The following is a 14,304-nucleotide window of genomic DNA, read 5'->3' as shown; positions in this document are numbered from 1 at the left end:
GAAGGAGGCTGCCAGGGAGGACAGGGGTCGTGGACTCGCTGATGTAGAGGTGAACCCAATTCTTAAGATGCCCAAGCCCCTCCTCACCAGTTCTCTCTGTCCTTAGGATGGTAGGTTCGAGCTGTGGGGCAGGCTCCTCTGCGTCTCGGGAGCTCTGACTATGTTCTCCCATTGGGTAGAAATTTGCTTCCCTCTAACTCGTACCCAGTGGTGCCAGGTGGAGGCTCGTGTTGCCTTAGGGTAACGTCGCAGAACACTTCCACGGGGCAGCTCTACGGCTGTTCTGGCATTTTTAATCCCAGTGAATTCCGCGATTCTAGGTTTCTGATTTTTTCATTATTGCTTTTTAAAACTCTTCTACCAATTAGGTCACTCTCCTATAAACTACCCCATACCCCAGATGGTCAACTGCTCTCTCGAAGTGTTCTTCAAGAGGGATCCGAGCATCTCACCATTGATGAGCACCCCCACTGCATTCTGGGCACTCCACTGTTACCCACGCAGCCGAATAATAATATGTTGTGCAGAACTGAACTCCTCAATCTTTTCCGTGTGCGTACTACTAACCATGCATCTCCGGTGTGTGTGCGCGCACACGTGTGCACTTGGGTCCTCGTTTGCTATCTTCTTCTTTTTATTTTTTATTTATTTTTATTTATTTATTTTTCATTTGCTATCTTCACTCAGCTATAGAAATTTATATCATCCCTAGAAATTTTATCTCAGTAAGTCCAACCTGTCCATACCTCTTTGAAACCAGACCCTGTCAGTAAGACTACTCGTTATCTTACCTAACTCCAGATAATCTGCAAATTTGTTAAGTATTTGTTCTATACTTGTATCTAAATCCCCCCCCAAAAAACAAAACAAAACAAAAGTTGACCTACACGGAGACTTGTGTTACTCCACTGGAGACCGTCCTCTATGCTGATATCCATCTACTAATCAGCATCCTCTGGGTTCATTTATTCACCTAACTGTTGTTAATTCATCTAATAGTCCTATCGCTTAGTCCATATTTCTCCATCTTGTCCATAATGATATCAGGATAGGCCTGGACAAATGCCCTGCTGAAGTCCAGATGCATTATGCTGACTGCGGTTGGCTGCTCTCTGAATCCACTGAATCCACTATCCCTGTCACAGGAAATGAAGCAAATCTGACTCTTCTTCAACCATGCCGTGGACTTTGATGATTCGGAGGCTTCGCTCACGTTATTTCTCTGCTCGGAACTTTCTCCACTGCACCTTGGCTGCATGACTATTTCCATTGCTCAGATGTCCCCTTCTTGCTGAAGCCTTATTCCTTGACTCCAGGCATAATTATTTCATGCCTGGTTTATTTCCCCAAAGCTCTTTCTACATAATATCATGTCCCAGTTGTTTGCTTATGCTCAGTCTCCTCTCCCTCATCTAGAATGAGCCATGTCTTATTTAATAAATGTATGATGACTTTAATTCAACTAGGCCCTGGTGCCTAGTGACCATTACTTCCTTTCCAAAAAGCTCATAAATCACTCATTCCAAAATCCAATCTAGGGCCCACAATGTGGTCTCTAAATACCAATTCCAACTAAAAAGGACCAGGGCTCCTTGGAGAAATGCCTGATACCAGGTCTAGGCAAAGAGAGTAAAAAATGAGCCTGGGACATCGTGTCATACCAGCTAGCAGAGAAGCTATCAGAGACCACGAGGGTCCTGTCAAAAGAACTAAGAGGCAAGTTGAGGAGGCTTCTGCTGGTCAAAGTTTGGATAATTTGTGCATAAATAAGAATAAATACTGCGATGAAAGAAAATACATAAAACATATTCAGACCTATGAGCTCATAATGCTGAAAAAAAAAAAAAACCCAATCCCAAAATAAGACAAAAAGCTCCACTGATGATCTTTGAAGGACACTCGGGGAGAAACTCATTATTCTGAAAACTGATAAACAGAGGGAATGAATCCAGTATTTATCTTGACTTGCCGAACCTTACTATATACCAAGCATGTCTTAGGTACCCGATGAACGATAAAGGGAGTTATTTTTTTCTTCATCGGAGTCTTCTAGCTAATAAGTTAACAAAAAATGATATAGGGCATTAACATTTTCACCCCTTAAAATGAATAAAATCTCGTAGTTGAGGCAACGCACTGATCAACGTGGTCGAGGCTCCTAAAATCACTAGGTAACAAGCTCACGGGGAACTTTATAATGGGTGATTCCAGGTGATAACACCCCAACCCCACAGATCAACAGAACCTTGTTTGGACCCTGACACCCTTAAAGGACCGATACCCCGCCTCCTGATGTGTGCAATGGGACGTACGCAGCACCACCGAGGAGCCTCCTTGCTAAACGTCAAACCTGAGTCCGAAGAAGCCTCTACACCCACCACCAGCTGACAGGACATGAGGGTTAGGTCCCCACAGCACGTGGCGGCCGCCAGCTTAACCGAGGCCGCGTGCCCTTCAGAGCCCAACTCGGCTGGGGGGGTGGGAGAGGGGAACTATAGACGGCTGAGGGGAGAGGGCAAGTATAGACGGCTGGGGGGGGAGATGGGAAGTATAGACGGCTGGGGGGAGAGGGGAAGTATAGATGGTGGGGGAGAGAGGGGAAGTATAGATGGTGGGGGAGAGAGGGGAAGTATAGACGGTGAAGGGGGAGAGGGGAAGTATAGAAGGCTGGGGGGGAGAGGGGAAGTATGGATGGCTGGCGGGGGAGAGGGGCAGTGTAGACAGCTGTGGGGGGAGAGGGGCAGTGTAGACAGCAGGGAGCTCGAAGGACACACAAACACGCCCAAGTGCAGGGTGTGGCCTTGTTTGAACTCTGGCTCAAACCAACTAAAACAACTTCTGTGGAACAAATAAAGGGAAATCGAGCGCTGGCTCGGCGAGGACACGGAGACATCGTTGCGGTGTGGTTACGTACTTTTAGAAAAGAGCCCTCGTCTCTGAGAGGTGAAGTTCTTAAGGAAGTGGTGGCGGCCGGTGAGGCCAGGGCGGGGGATGTGGCCCTGGGCAGATGACCCGCTGTCCCGACGCGGGGGCACCGTATTTTCTGTGGGCTGTTCCCTGCCTCTGTGTGTCAGGGACATTCTCCGCCACAGTTTTGAGATCTAATCATCTAGAATCCCCCCTGAAGCTGCAGGGGCCGCTCTCCATCCCTCGTGGCCCACGGCCCACTCGCCCCTCATCCCGCAGTGCCGCAGAGCCCGGGAACCGGCACCTGCCCAGGCACCTGCCCAGGACGCGGGCCCGTGGCCGGCACTGTGACCTCCGGGCTCTGGGCCCTGGGCTCGGGTCCCGCCGACCGCTGCGGCCCGAAGCCCGTGTCCCGCGACCGGAGACAAGCACTGGAGCTGGCCCTCGAGTCTGTGCTATCGTTTCCCAACATTCAAAAAATCCATCCCAAGTGGTAAATGTATTCCTTTTATCACCGAGTTCTTCCTAAACATAAGGAGGAGACCTCTTTGTCATCATTAGATGTAAAAATAAATAAATAAAGCTGGACGCTGGCATTTTGAACTCTGCTCGTGCCGTCTGTTGTCCTTGAAGATGACCTGTTCTGGCTCCTTCTTTTGCGCAGGATGGCTAGTTTCTTTGGGCAAGCTCTCCTCTTTATTCTTTTCTTTTCTTTTCTTTTCTTTTCTTTTCTTTTCTTTTCTTTTCTTTTCTTTTTTCTTTTCTTTTCTTTTCTTTTAGGATTTTATTTATTTATTCACGAGAGACAGAGAAAGAGAGACACAGGCAGAGGGAGAGCAGGCTTCCTGCGGGGACCCTGATGCGGGACTCGATCCCAGGACCCCGGGGTTGCGCCCTGAGCTGAAGGCGGATGCTCCACTGCGGAGCTCCCCAGGCGCCCCAGCTCTCCTCTTTCTTAAGGATTTTTGCTCATTTCTAATAGCAAAGTAGGAAGAGGTCATTGGCTGGTATCACACGGTGCCGCTGAGTATTGGAAAACAGGTATTACCTGTCTTCTGCTCTGCACATACAAACTGGTACCGCCTTTCTGGAAGGCCGGAAGGCCACTTTGCAACATGTGTCCAAAGCTTGTTTGAAAATATGTCATCCTTGTGTTATTCTATATGTTGGCAAATTGAACACCAATAAAAATAAATTTATAAAAAAATAAATTAATTTTAATAAAAAGGAAAGAAAATATGTCATTCTTGATCAAGGGTCCCACTTCTGGGGAGGTGTTGGAAGCAAGTTGTGTGGATATGCAGAGATTTAGCTAAAAGGGTATGTGGAGCAGCGTTTTTTGAATATACTTTAATAATAAGAAGCAAATGAAATGTTCAACAAAACAGTTGACCGGATAAGCTATGGCTTATCGCGTGACACCATACAGCCATAAAAAAATACATTAGAAGAATATTTCATAATATGGGAAGATGCTCATGATACATAATTTAGAGGGAAAAGGAGACCACAAAGCAGTCCGTAGAGGATGCCTCCCATTTTAAAATCATTTATATGTATGCATAAGGAAAAAAAGATTGAAAAGTTATATGAGAAATTCAAGTATAGTTCTTGGAGAAATTTTAACTTTTATTTTATTTATTTATTTTTCTATACATTGCTTTGTTTCCTTCCCTAATTTTTTTTATTGGAGTTCAATTTGCCAGCATATAGCATAACACCCAGTGCTCATCCCACCAAGTGCTCCCCCTCAGTGCCCGTCACCCAGTCACCCCCACCCCCCGCCCACCTCCCTTCCCCCACCCCTTGTTCGTTTCCCAGAGTTAGGAGTCTCTCATGTTCTGTCTCCCTCTCTGATATTTCCCACTCATTTTTTCTTTGGAGAAATTTTTATTTATTTATTGAGAGAGAGAGAGAGAATGAGCCTGAGCAGGAGGGGCAGAGAGAGAAGGAGAGAATCTGAAGCCCTGACTTAGGCCTCAATCCCATGACCCTGAGACCAAGGCCCGAGACAAAACCAAGAGTCAGATGCCTAACCGACTGTGCTACCCCCCAGGCGCCCCTCCAATAGAATTCTAAGGACCGTATGCCGGGACATTTTCTAAAATGGACATTTGTTACTCTGAAAATAAGAAAAAGAAGTAATTAATGATAAAAATAGGAAGAGGGCTCCCAGGGCAGCTGTGACCTCCCCGCAGACGGGTGTTGGGTGCAGCGTGCTCTGGCCAATCATCCCGCGGGATCAATCACTAGCCCCCCTCTCTGTGCCAGAGGCCAGGCCTGGATGAGGGCCTCCCCGCGTGGAAGGCCACTTCGGCAGCTGGTGGGAAGGTCGCCGCTGCCGCAGCAGCTGCCGACCAGGGGCCCTGCCCAGAGTGGGGCGGCCAAGGGCAGCGTCTGGCTCCACCCTGGGGTGCTTGGTGCCCAGCGGGCAGCGCTGTGCTTTCGAGAGGTTTCCCGGGTCCGGGCTAATGCTGTTGGCCTCTGCTGTGTCCCGCGTGTGGCCTGCGTGACTCACTGGGCGGCCGTGGCAACTGCTCCGTGCTGCGTCCCTCCCAGCGGCCTCCCGGCCTCTCCTTAGACCTGCCCCGTCCCCCTCCTCCCGCGTGGCCCAGTCCCACCGCAGTCCCACCCCAGTCCCACGGGGGGAGCACGGTGAGCTGGAGCTGGGAGTGCACTAGCTGGCATTAGAGCCCTGGGCCCGAGCTCCAGGCTGCTGTGCAGCGGTGTCTGCCCTTAAACAGACGGAGAAGGGGTGGCGGGCGGGGAGGGAGGAGGGAGGAAAGCAGGTGCCTACTGTCCATCGTAGCCACGTCGGGGAACACCAGGAGCTCGCACCACAGGGACCGGCTGCCGCCCCGCTTGCAAGGTCTGGGACGCACGGTGCCTGTCCCCGAGGCCTGGGTCACGTCTGCCTCCGAACCCTGAATCAGCCGGAATTCACATTAAAATGCATGACGCTGCAGTCTGTTACTGGCAAACCACAACTTCCCAAAGAACGCAAAGTGACATAAGCAAGCGACAACAGCGGCCGCAAGATCTTTGGACAACCCAGAGAGGAAAACATCTTCAGGAGTTTCAGGATCGTCTTGCATTCTTTATTTTTAATTTTTTTAATTTTAATTTTTTTTCCTCTTGCATTTTTTAGCCGTATTTCAAGGCTGAGCCGTTTAAGAGGGTGAAAGGCTCCAGGGTTTCCGGCGCGGCTCTCCTTGGGCTCCCTGGGCTGGGTCAAATGCAAGAGCACTTCCTTGGAGTGGATTCTGTGTTTGGGGAGGCGGCACGGACCCCCGTACCAGCACCTGCACGTAGGCCTGCTGCCCTCGGGGTGCAGGAAGTGGCTTCCTCGAGGTGAGACAGGAGAGGCAGAGGGAGGGGCCGCCCACTTTTAGGATGCCCTATATCCCACCATCAGTGCTTCTTCCCTCTGTGGTGTCTGGTTCTGGCACCTTCCTTTGAAAATACTCCTAGAGCACAGCATCCTAAGACCTTCGTATAAAGAATGGAAAAACGGGGGACAGTCACTCTACTCTTCCCCACTCTCCCCGTTACACTCTTCCGGGGCCCTACACACCTCCTTCCCCCAATACGCTGCTCCTATGTTCCTCCTTTCATATTGAAATGGATGTAGAGGAGGTTCCTAAGCCCCGCCCCCAAATAATAATAATGATGATAATAATAAATCAGAGGATAATAAATAAGAGAATGTTGGGACTTAAAAGAACCTCACAAATTTATGTTCCGGCTCTTGAGGCCACTAAGACCTTTCCCTGGACACACGGAGCAGGGACCAGTCTGATGGCCAGTCCAGGGTGGAGATCCAGACCCTGCAAATTCAGCGCCCCAACAAAGCCACGCTGTCCCCGGCTGGGGAGGGTGAAGGGGGTCTCCACCTTCAGCCCAGTGGTTCCCCCTCCACTCAGAAGCCTGCTGACCTGGGGTCTGCTCCGTCTCAAAAATGAGCTTGCAAGACAACACCTGAGCCACCTGTAAAGCGCAGGTTTCTAGGACACCACAGGGTCGGGATTTCATACCCACAGGTCATGAAACAGGAACAGAGGTGCAGATCTTGCCCTCAGATACAGGAGAGGGCTTAGGTTTTGAGGTGTCCTGTTGGGCCTCCTGAGACCCCAGCACTGGGCACACCTGCTCCTGCACCTGTACCTGCCCTCGGGCCCGGCCTCCGTAGCGTCTCTTGAATGCCCTACCTCTCCTCATCCGGACGCTGCTCCTCCCTTGCTTTGGAATCCATCATTTCTGTGGAATCCATCATTTGTGGCCTAGAACAACCCTCCTGATGAATCCCTGGGCTTCCCCGCTTCCTCACTCCCTGCCCCCCAATCCCTCTACGCGGCATCTGTAGTCCTGCATGACCTCATGCCTACGTTTGTCTCATCACAGCCCTCCTTGGGTGGCCCCCGCCCCCCGAATCTCCCCTGATTCTAACTAAGTGGCACGATTTCTAGTTTCCCAAACACTCCATGCTCGCTGGCTTCGGAGTCACTGACGGTCGCTGATTCCTATGCCTGCAACTTTCTCCTTTTCCCCTCTTCCTGCCATTTTATTTGCTCACTCCCACCTGCTCTTTAGGACCCAGCATAGGGATGTCTCTCAGAATCCTTCCCCGATGCCCGAAGGAACTACATGTCCATCGTGTGTCTCCCGGGCCCCCTTCTCCACCGCATCCGTATTCCGGAATCAGGCTGACCGAAGAGCCACCGCCTGAGCTCCGCCGGCTGCCATGGAACAGGGCAAAAGAGCACAGAGACTCAGACACTAGGTCTTGGGGCTTCCCCACGGAAGTCACAGCTCACGCTTCCACTCTGTTTTCATTGTGTGAAGCAAGTCTCAAGGCCACTTCTAAACGTTTAGGGGTTAGGGAAGGAAAAGCGTACTCTGTGGCCAGAAATGGCAAGAACTGGCGATATTTGCCAGGCACCCCCGGTGACTTCCACGTTGACGTGAAGCGAGGCCTGGTAAATCCCCAGTGGATTTGGTGATCTGAAGGGGAGAGCGTTTAATTTGTGTGATGGCAGCGAAAGCCAAGTCAGAGGGCACAGTGCAGTGCCTGAGAAGCAAAGAAATAAAGAGAGGGTGAGGATAAAAGACAACTCTTTCGAGGTGTTGGACTGTGAAGTAGGGAAGATAGATAAGGGGCGGTGGTGGCGGCTGTAGCCGAGGAAGAGAACAGTGTTCGTTGGTCAGTTATTAGCATGAGTGTAGCCTGAGCGCGTTTATACGACGTGGGATACTTGGCGATGAGCACGGCTGTTGGAAGGTTCTAGAAGGAGCGACTGGGTAAGGTCCCCGAGCCCGGGGAAGAGCCTGGGCTCTAAAGCATGGTGGCATGATGGGCTTTGGATTGCAACCGGCCTCCCTCCTGGATACAGTAGGAGCCGCGGAGGAGCAAGTGGGCACCGAGGTCAACCGGCTCATAGATTGGGAAGCAGCAGGGAGTTGAGGGAACCTGCTTCAGTGGCTTCTGTTGTTGTGATCATAATCTATTCCCCTTGGAAGCATTTGGGAGACCGTGGTGAGGGGCGCAGGGTGGGGGGATGTAGGATGCCCCTTTGTAATCCTACACCCGGCACAAAGGTGGGGAGGATGCTGAGCACACTGCTGCTCTGTACACCATACCCGATTTGAGGCCTATTTCAGGCGCAGCTGGGGCAGGTTTAACCGCCAAGTGCATCTCTTCTTCTTCTTTTTTAATTTTATTTATTTGTTTATTCATTTATTTATTTATATTTATGATAGTCACAGAGAGAAAGAGAGGCAGAGACATAGGCAGAGGGAGAAGCAGGCTCCATGCATCGGGAGCCCGATGTGGGATTCGATCCCGGGTCTCCAGGATCGCGCCCTGGGCCAAAGGCAGGCACCAAACCGCTGCACCACCCAGGGATCCCTTCTTTTTTTTAAAGATTTATTTATTTATTTATGATAGAGAGAGAGAGAGAGAGAGAAAGGCAGAAAAACAGGAGGAGGGAGAAGCAGGCTCCATGCTGGGAGCCCGATGGGGGACTCGATCCCGGGACCCCAGGATCACGCCCTGGGCCAAAGGCAGGCGCTAAACCGCTGAGCCACCCAGGGATCCCTATTTTTTTTAATTAACTAATTAATTTTTTTTCAAGTGCCATCTTCTAAGCACATATATATAAACCCAGGGAGAACTGGCTCATTCTTAGGAGTTTTAACACAGCTATGAAATAAAAGTCCGTTTTTGCCCAAACTCATCCCTAAATATACTGGGCTATTTATTAACTAACCCCAGAGGCTTCCTCCTCACCCCCCTTTCTGTCTCCAACCTGGAAATGACTTCCCAACCCACACTATCCTCACACAGGTCGGGACATTGCTTAGCTGAGAACATCTGACCTGCTCCTTTCCTTTGGAGCATAAGAGGACGCCTTCAACGTCTCAAAACATCGCTACCTTAGGATGTTCCTGCTCTAGTCATTCTGGAAACCGCTGGCCTGGAAAGTCACGATCCTCTCTGTAAATGCTCTTCTGCACCCTGCAGGCTTGCTCAGAGCCCTTGATTATGTTTTTCCTCCTTTTTCAAAAAGTTTTTTTTTCCCTTCCTTTTTTTTTTTTTTTTTTTTGGTTCAGACAGAGAGGCCTCCCTGCCTAATTTAATTTTGTTTCTCCTTTCTTTGTTACAAGCAGATGTCACTTTTACATCTGTGACTCTGATCAAATGCCCCATGTCTCCCCACCACCAGCCCAGCAGATGTTACTACTATTAGCCAAACTCTGGCAAAAAAAAAAAAAGGTAACAGGCAGCCCCTTCTGCTAATCATAGCATGGGTGGGGGAGACAACAGGAGAAGTAGAAAGGGCCCTTCCCTGTGATGTCCTTAAAAAGCTGCAGGCTGGAGATTTGTATCCCATCAGCTATACAGAGCACAGCATTTGCATCTGGGGTGTCTCCGAAGTTAGTCTAAAGACAGAGACATCATCTAGGAGTTAGCCATGAAGCTCCAACCCCAAACCACACAGCCAACCCAGGGCAAAGGCCCTTTATTTTTTATTTATTTATTTATTTATATTTTATTTTATTTATTTTTTTTTGGACAAAGGCCTTTTAAAGTGACGTGACTCTGAACGCATAATATTTATACACGGGAGTAATGCAACCCATTAATCATGCATGATTATTGGGTATAAACTAAGAGAAAACATATAACTAACCTCTATACAGAAACACACCTTCCAGTAAATTCTTAAAAGGGAAATTTGCTGCCCGGCTGCTTTGTTTTCTCCCATCTGATATCTGAGAGCCTGCTCTTCGATTTGTCTGTCCTCTTTCATATGCATCATAAACACGCAACAGGAAGGACATGGTCCATCACCGCCTAAATCCCGAAGTGTTTACTACACAATCCAAGGAGACTCCAGCACCATCCTCATGGCCATCGTCATAATCCTCATGTCCCACATTCCCGGGATTCTTTCCAGGTGCCAAGCACTGTGCTAATTGCTCGGCACACACTATTGTCAATCAGTTAATAATTGTTAGTCCCCCCAGGCCAGGAGGTTAGTTACCAGAAATACAAGGAATTTCTATTATGAAACGTGTATTATGGTTGCTAGGCAAATGGAAAATGTGGAAAAAAACTCTAAGATGCCAGGAGAAGGTCTGTGTCAGTGGCTCTTCCTGCTTGGAAGATGCTGTGGTTGGTTTGCTCCATGGACCCGGGGAAATGTCGTCTCGATAAATTCTGACGAGGTTATTTTCTTGGTGCAGGTGAACGGGAAAGGCTGCTGCCCACGGAAATCTTTTTGGAGAAACCCAAGGACAAATCTCGCCTTTGAATTCTCCAGTTGAGGGAACCGTTGGTTCTGAGTTGAGCCTTTGGCAGTCCGCGGCCTCGCTGTGCTGGGATCATTTGGATGCAGGATCAAATAAAGCAATCAGAAAGAAAATTCCTCTGAAACTCTCACTGGTATTTAATATTTTATTCATTCCCATGTTATTGTGCTTCGCCTGCGGTGAAACAGCCTCAAAACAGCCTCCTAGGAGTGAGGCATTAGGAGGCTGACAAGCGTTTTCCCATGAATTGCTACTACAATACAATGGCATTTTGTTTGCTGTTTTGTTTCCTTGTCTTCTAACATTCTTTCTGACTTTCAAGGAAAAAAAGAAGAAGAAAAAGAAACCCTCCTATGAATGGCAAAGAAAAGGAAAGAAAAGTTTCTTTTAAACTTTCAACCTTTTTCATTTGGTACTGGGTAGCATGTAAACATTTTTTTTCTCATGGTATATATGCTGGTAGTTTCTTCCCCTTTTTTTGTGCTTTAAATGGCTCCCCCCTCCCTTTTCTTTCTTTCTTTTACCACATAGCACTGCCTTTCCATTATTGATTCAGAAAATCGGCAAGGGGGAAGGAAAAAATCAACCGTGTACACATATTAAGAAAGGGAATTCAGAGGAAGATGGATCAAACCATCCATCTATCCATGCGGTCATTTATCTATCAATCCATCTCGCTACCCACCCGCCTCTATTAAAATAAATAGCAGGCACTGTACACACTGCTGGTTGGCTGAAGTTGTGATCTGGACAAAAGGTCTGTTTGGGAAAAGGATGCTGAAGCTCTAATTCTATTTGTGCCGGTTGAAAATCAGGAGGGGTTTTTCTACACTTCACTTTTATTAGATTATTTCTTATAGATGGTTTCTTTTTTCCTCCCAGACGCGTGGTGGAGGCTGCTGAAGCAGTTGGTCCATAGTTGGAATAATCAAATTAACCATTTGGTACAACTTTTAGGGGAGAGCTCGCGTGTAGAAAGCACAACTCTTAACAAAACAGGGCGCTGGGGCTGGGGCTCCGGTCTGGCCTGGCCCCGCAAGCCTTTCATCTTCGGAGCAGAAGCAGGACCCCCGGCCACAAAAGACCCGCAGAGGGGACGCGGGGGGCCGCCGGCGGGGGCGGGGTGGGGGGGCCGGGACGGTGACACCGAACAAAATAAACCTACAAGGCCTACAAAGGGGAAGATGAAGTCAAGCGCATTTGCTCATCCGACCGTGCGGGCCCGGCGCCCTGAAAGGTCCCCCCCACCAAAGGGAGGGAGGCGCGCGGCACCTGTGGCAGAGGGCGCCCCGGGAGAGGGCCGAGGAGGCGGGGCGGGGCTGCCCCCTGCACCCCCTGCACCCCCCTGCACGCCCTGCACCCCCTGCATGCCCCCTGCACCCTCTGCACGCCCCCTGCATCCCCTGTGCCCCCTGCATCCCCTGCGCCCCTTCACGCTCCCCTGCGCCCTCTGCACCCACTGCATACCCTGTGCCCCCTGCATCCCCTGCACGCTCTCCTGTGCCCCTGCACGCTCCCCTGTGCCCCCTGCACGCTCCCCTGCGCCCCCTGCACCCCCTGGGCGCCCCCTGCATCCCCTGCACCCCCTGCACCCTCTGCAAGCTCCCTGCGCCCCCTGCATCCCCTGCGCACCCTGCACGCCCCCTGCACCCCTTGCATCCCCTGCGCTCCCGCACCCCTGCACCCCCTGCACTCCCTGCATCCCCTGCACGCCTCCTGTATCCCCTGCACCCCCTGCACCCTCTGCAAGCCCCCTGCGCCCCCTGCATCCCCTGCGCCCCCCTGAGCCCTTGCACCCCCTGCCTGCCCCCTGCACCCCCTGCTCCCTCCGCCCCTCGGAAGCCCCCGGCCCGCTCCCCGCTCCCCGTGCACACGCAGTGCTCCCCACGGGCACCCAGCGCTCCCCGCAGCTCCCGCTCTGCCCAGGGTCCCAAGTTCCACGGGGTCACTGTGGAGCCACCCTCGGCAGTGCAGCACCCTGCTCCGGCCAGCGAACCAGGCCCGGGAGCACCAGGGGCACTGGGGGCTTGGCCGTGGCCACCCTGAGCGGTGACCTCCAGGGAGCGTCCATCCCCCCAACCAGAGCCTGGAAGCCCAAATGCATCCCCCTACAACGCGCACACACTGTCCCTCTGCTGTGGAGAACCACGCTGGATGCCACTCAGGCCAGGGCTCCTCGCACCCACACCCCCTGCATGCGGGCCTGGGGCAGCGGGTCGCCTTTGGAAAACCTGGAGGCATCCCCCCCCCCCCCACAACCTGGACAACCGCAGCCCTTACACTTGACAACCTATCCTCCGCCTCCCTGAAAGGGGGTGGTGGTGAGGGTGGTGTCAATAAGGGTGAGGAAATTCCTCGTGTAGCGTCCAAAGGGGCACAGCCACCTCCGGGTCTAAATGCAGATTCATATTCATGAGAACGGGGTAAATAAAGACAAATCCCCACTGTAATAACACTTGGATTCCCATCCGTCTTTGCTGGCCTTTAGGTTTAGGGGACCGAAGACAGATGTTTGCATCTCTTTTCTCCTCTTGTCTGGTGACCATAAAGAAAAACCATTTAGAGCGTTGCAATTTGTTTCTCGCCGCAGTACAACCTTGTACACATTTATTTTCATTTCACCCCCGTGCACAAAAAAGTGCACACTGGTCACCAAGGGCCCTTCTTTATCAAATACGCATTGTACACCATGCAACTGCAATAAAACTATCAGCCCTCCCCATAAAACTATCAGCAGGCTGCTCGGCCGGACCCGCTGCCCGCACGGCCGCCCTTAGGTGCGGAGGCCGCGGCGGCACAGGAGAGCAGCCCGCAACTCACCCCGCACGGAAGCCCCAGGCTGGGGGGCCCCTGTCCCTCTTTAATCCATTACAGCGTCCGCTGCAGTTTAGTGCGCAATAAAACACGGTGGCAGCGGAGAGCGGGCGCCCATCCGCTCCCCAGCACTAGCATCGAATTAAACCACTTAGTTTGGCAAACACTGAACGCCTAAATGCCCCTATAAAGACTTTATGAGTTTGTTACTTTAATTACTGACTTGTTACAGAGCACATAAAGGGGGTAATGAATGCAATAAAACTAATTATCTACACATTTAATTCATATAAAATATCCAGGGTTTGTTTACACCACCCGGCGATTCAACTAAGCATTCCTCCTCTTGTCCACCGAGAGGAAGGGTTTAATGAAATAGTTTTCCTTATTCTGCTAGAGCCTAACGAACCAAATGAAAATTACCCTCTGCTTAAATCACGGGGCCACCGAGGTCCACAGATCACCGTCGGCTCCTTTGTCTGTACCTTGCGGCCAGCACCCAAGAGCCTGGGGAGTTGGGGAAGGAAAGTGCTCGACCTGCAGCCTGGGCGCTCAGTAAAGAGCAAAGGTTCTGCTCCCAGCGGTCAGCAGACCCGAAGGGCGAGCGCGCACACCCCTCTTTTTGCAGCCGCGGGTCTGGGGTGGGTCGGGGGGCACCTGGCAAAGCGTAGTGGGTGCTAAGAGAGCAGAGTTCCCATGGAGGGAGGGAAGAGGACACACGTTCGTTCGGGATGCTTCCTGCCCGCTTGCCAGTCATGGCTTGTAATCAAA

The sequence above is a fragment of the Canis lupus genome, chromosome 13 (assembly GCF_003254725.2).
Source record: "Canis lupus dingo isolate Sandy chromosome 13, ASM325472v2, whole genome shotgun sequence".
NCBI classification, from domain to species: domain Eukaryota; kingdom Metazoa; phylum Chordata; class Mammalia; order Carnivora; family Canidae; genus Canis; species Canis lupus.
The sequence above is the reverse complement of the archived record's forward strand: the minus strand, read 5'-3'. Positions refer to the sequence as shown.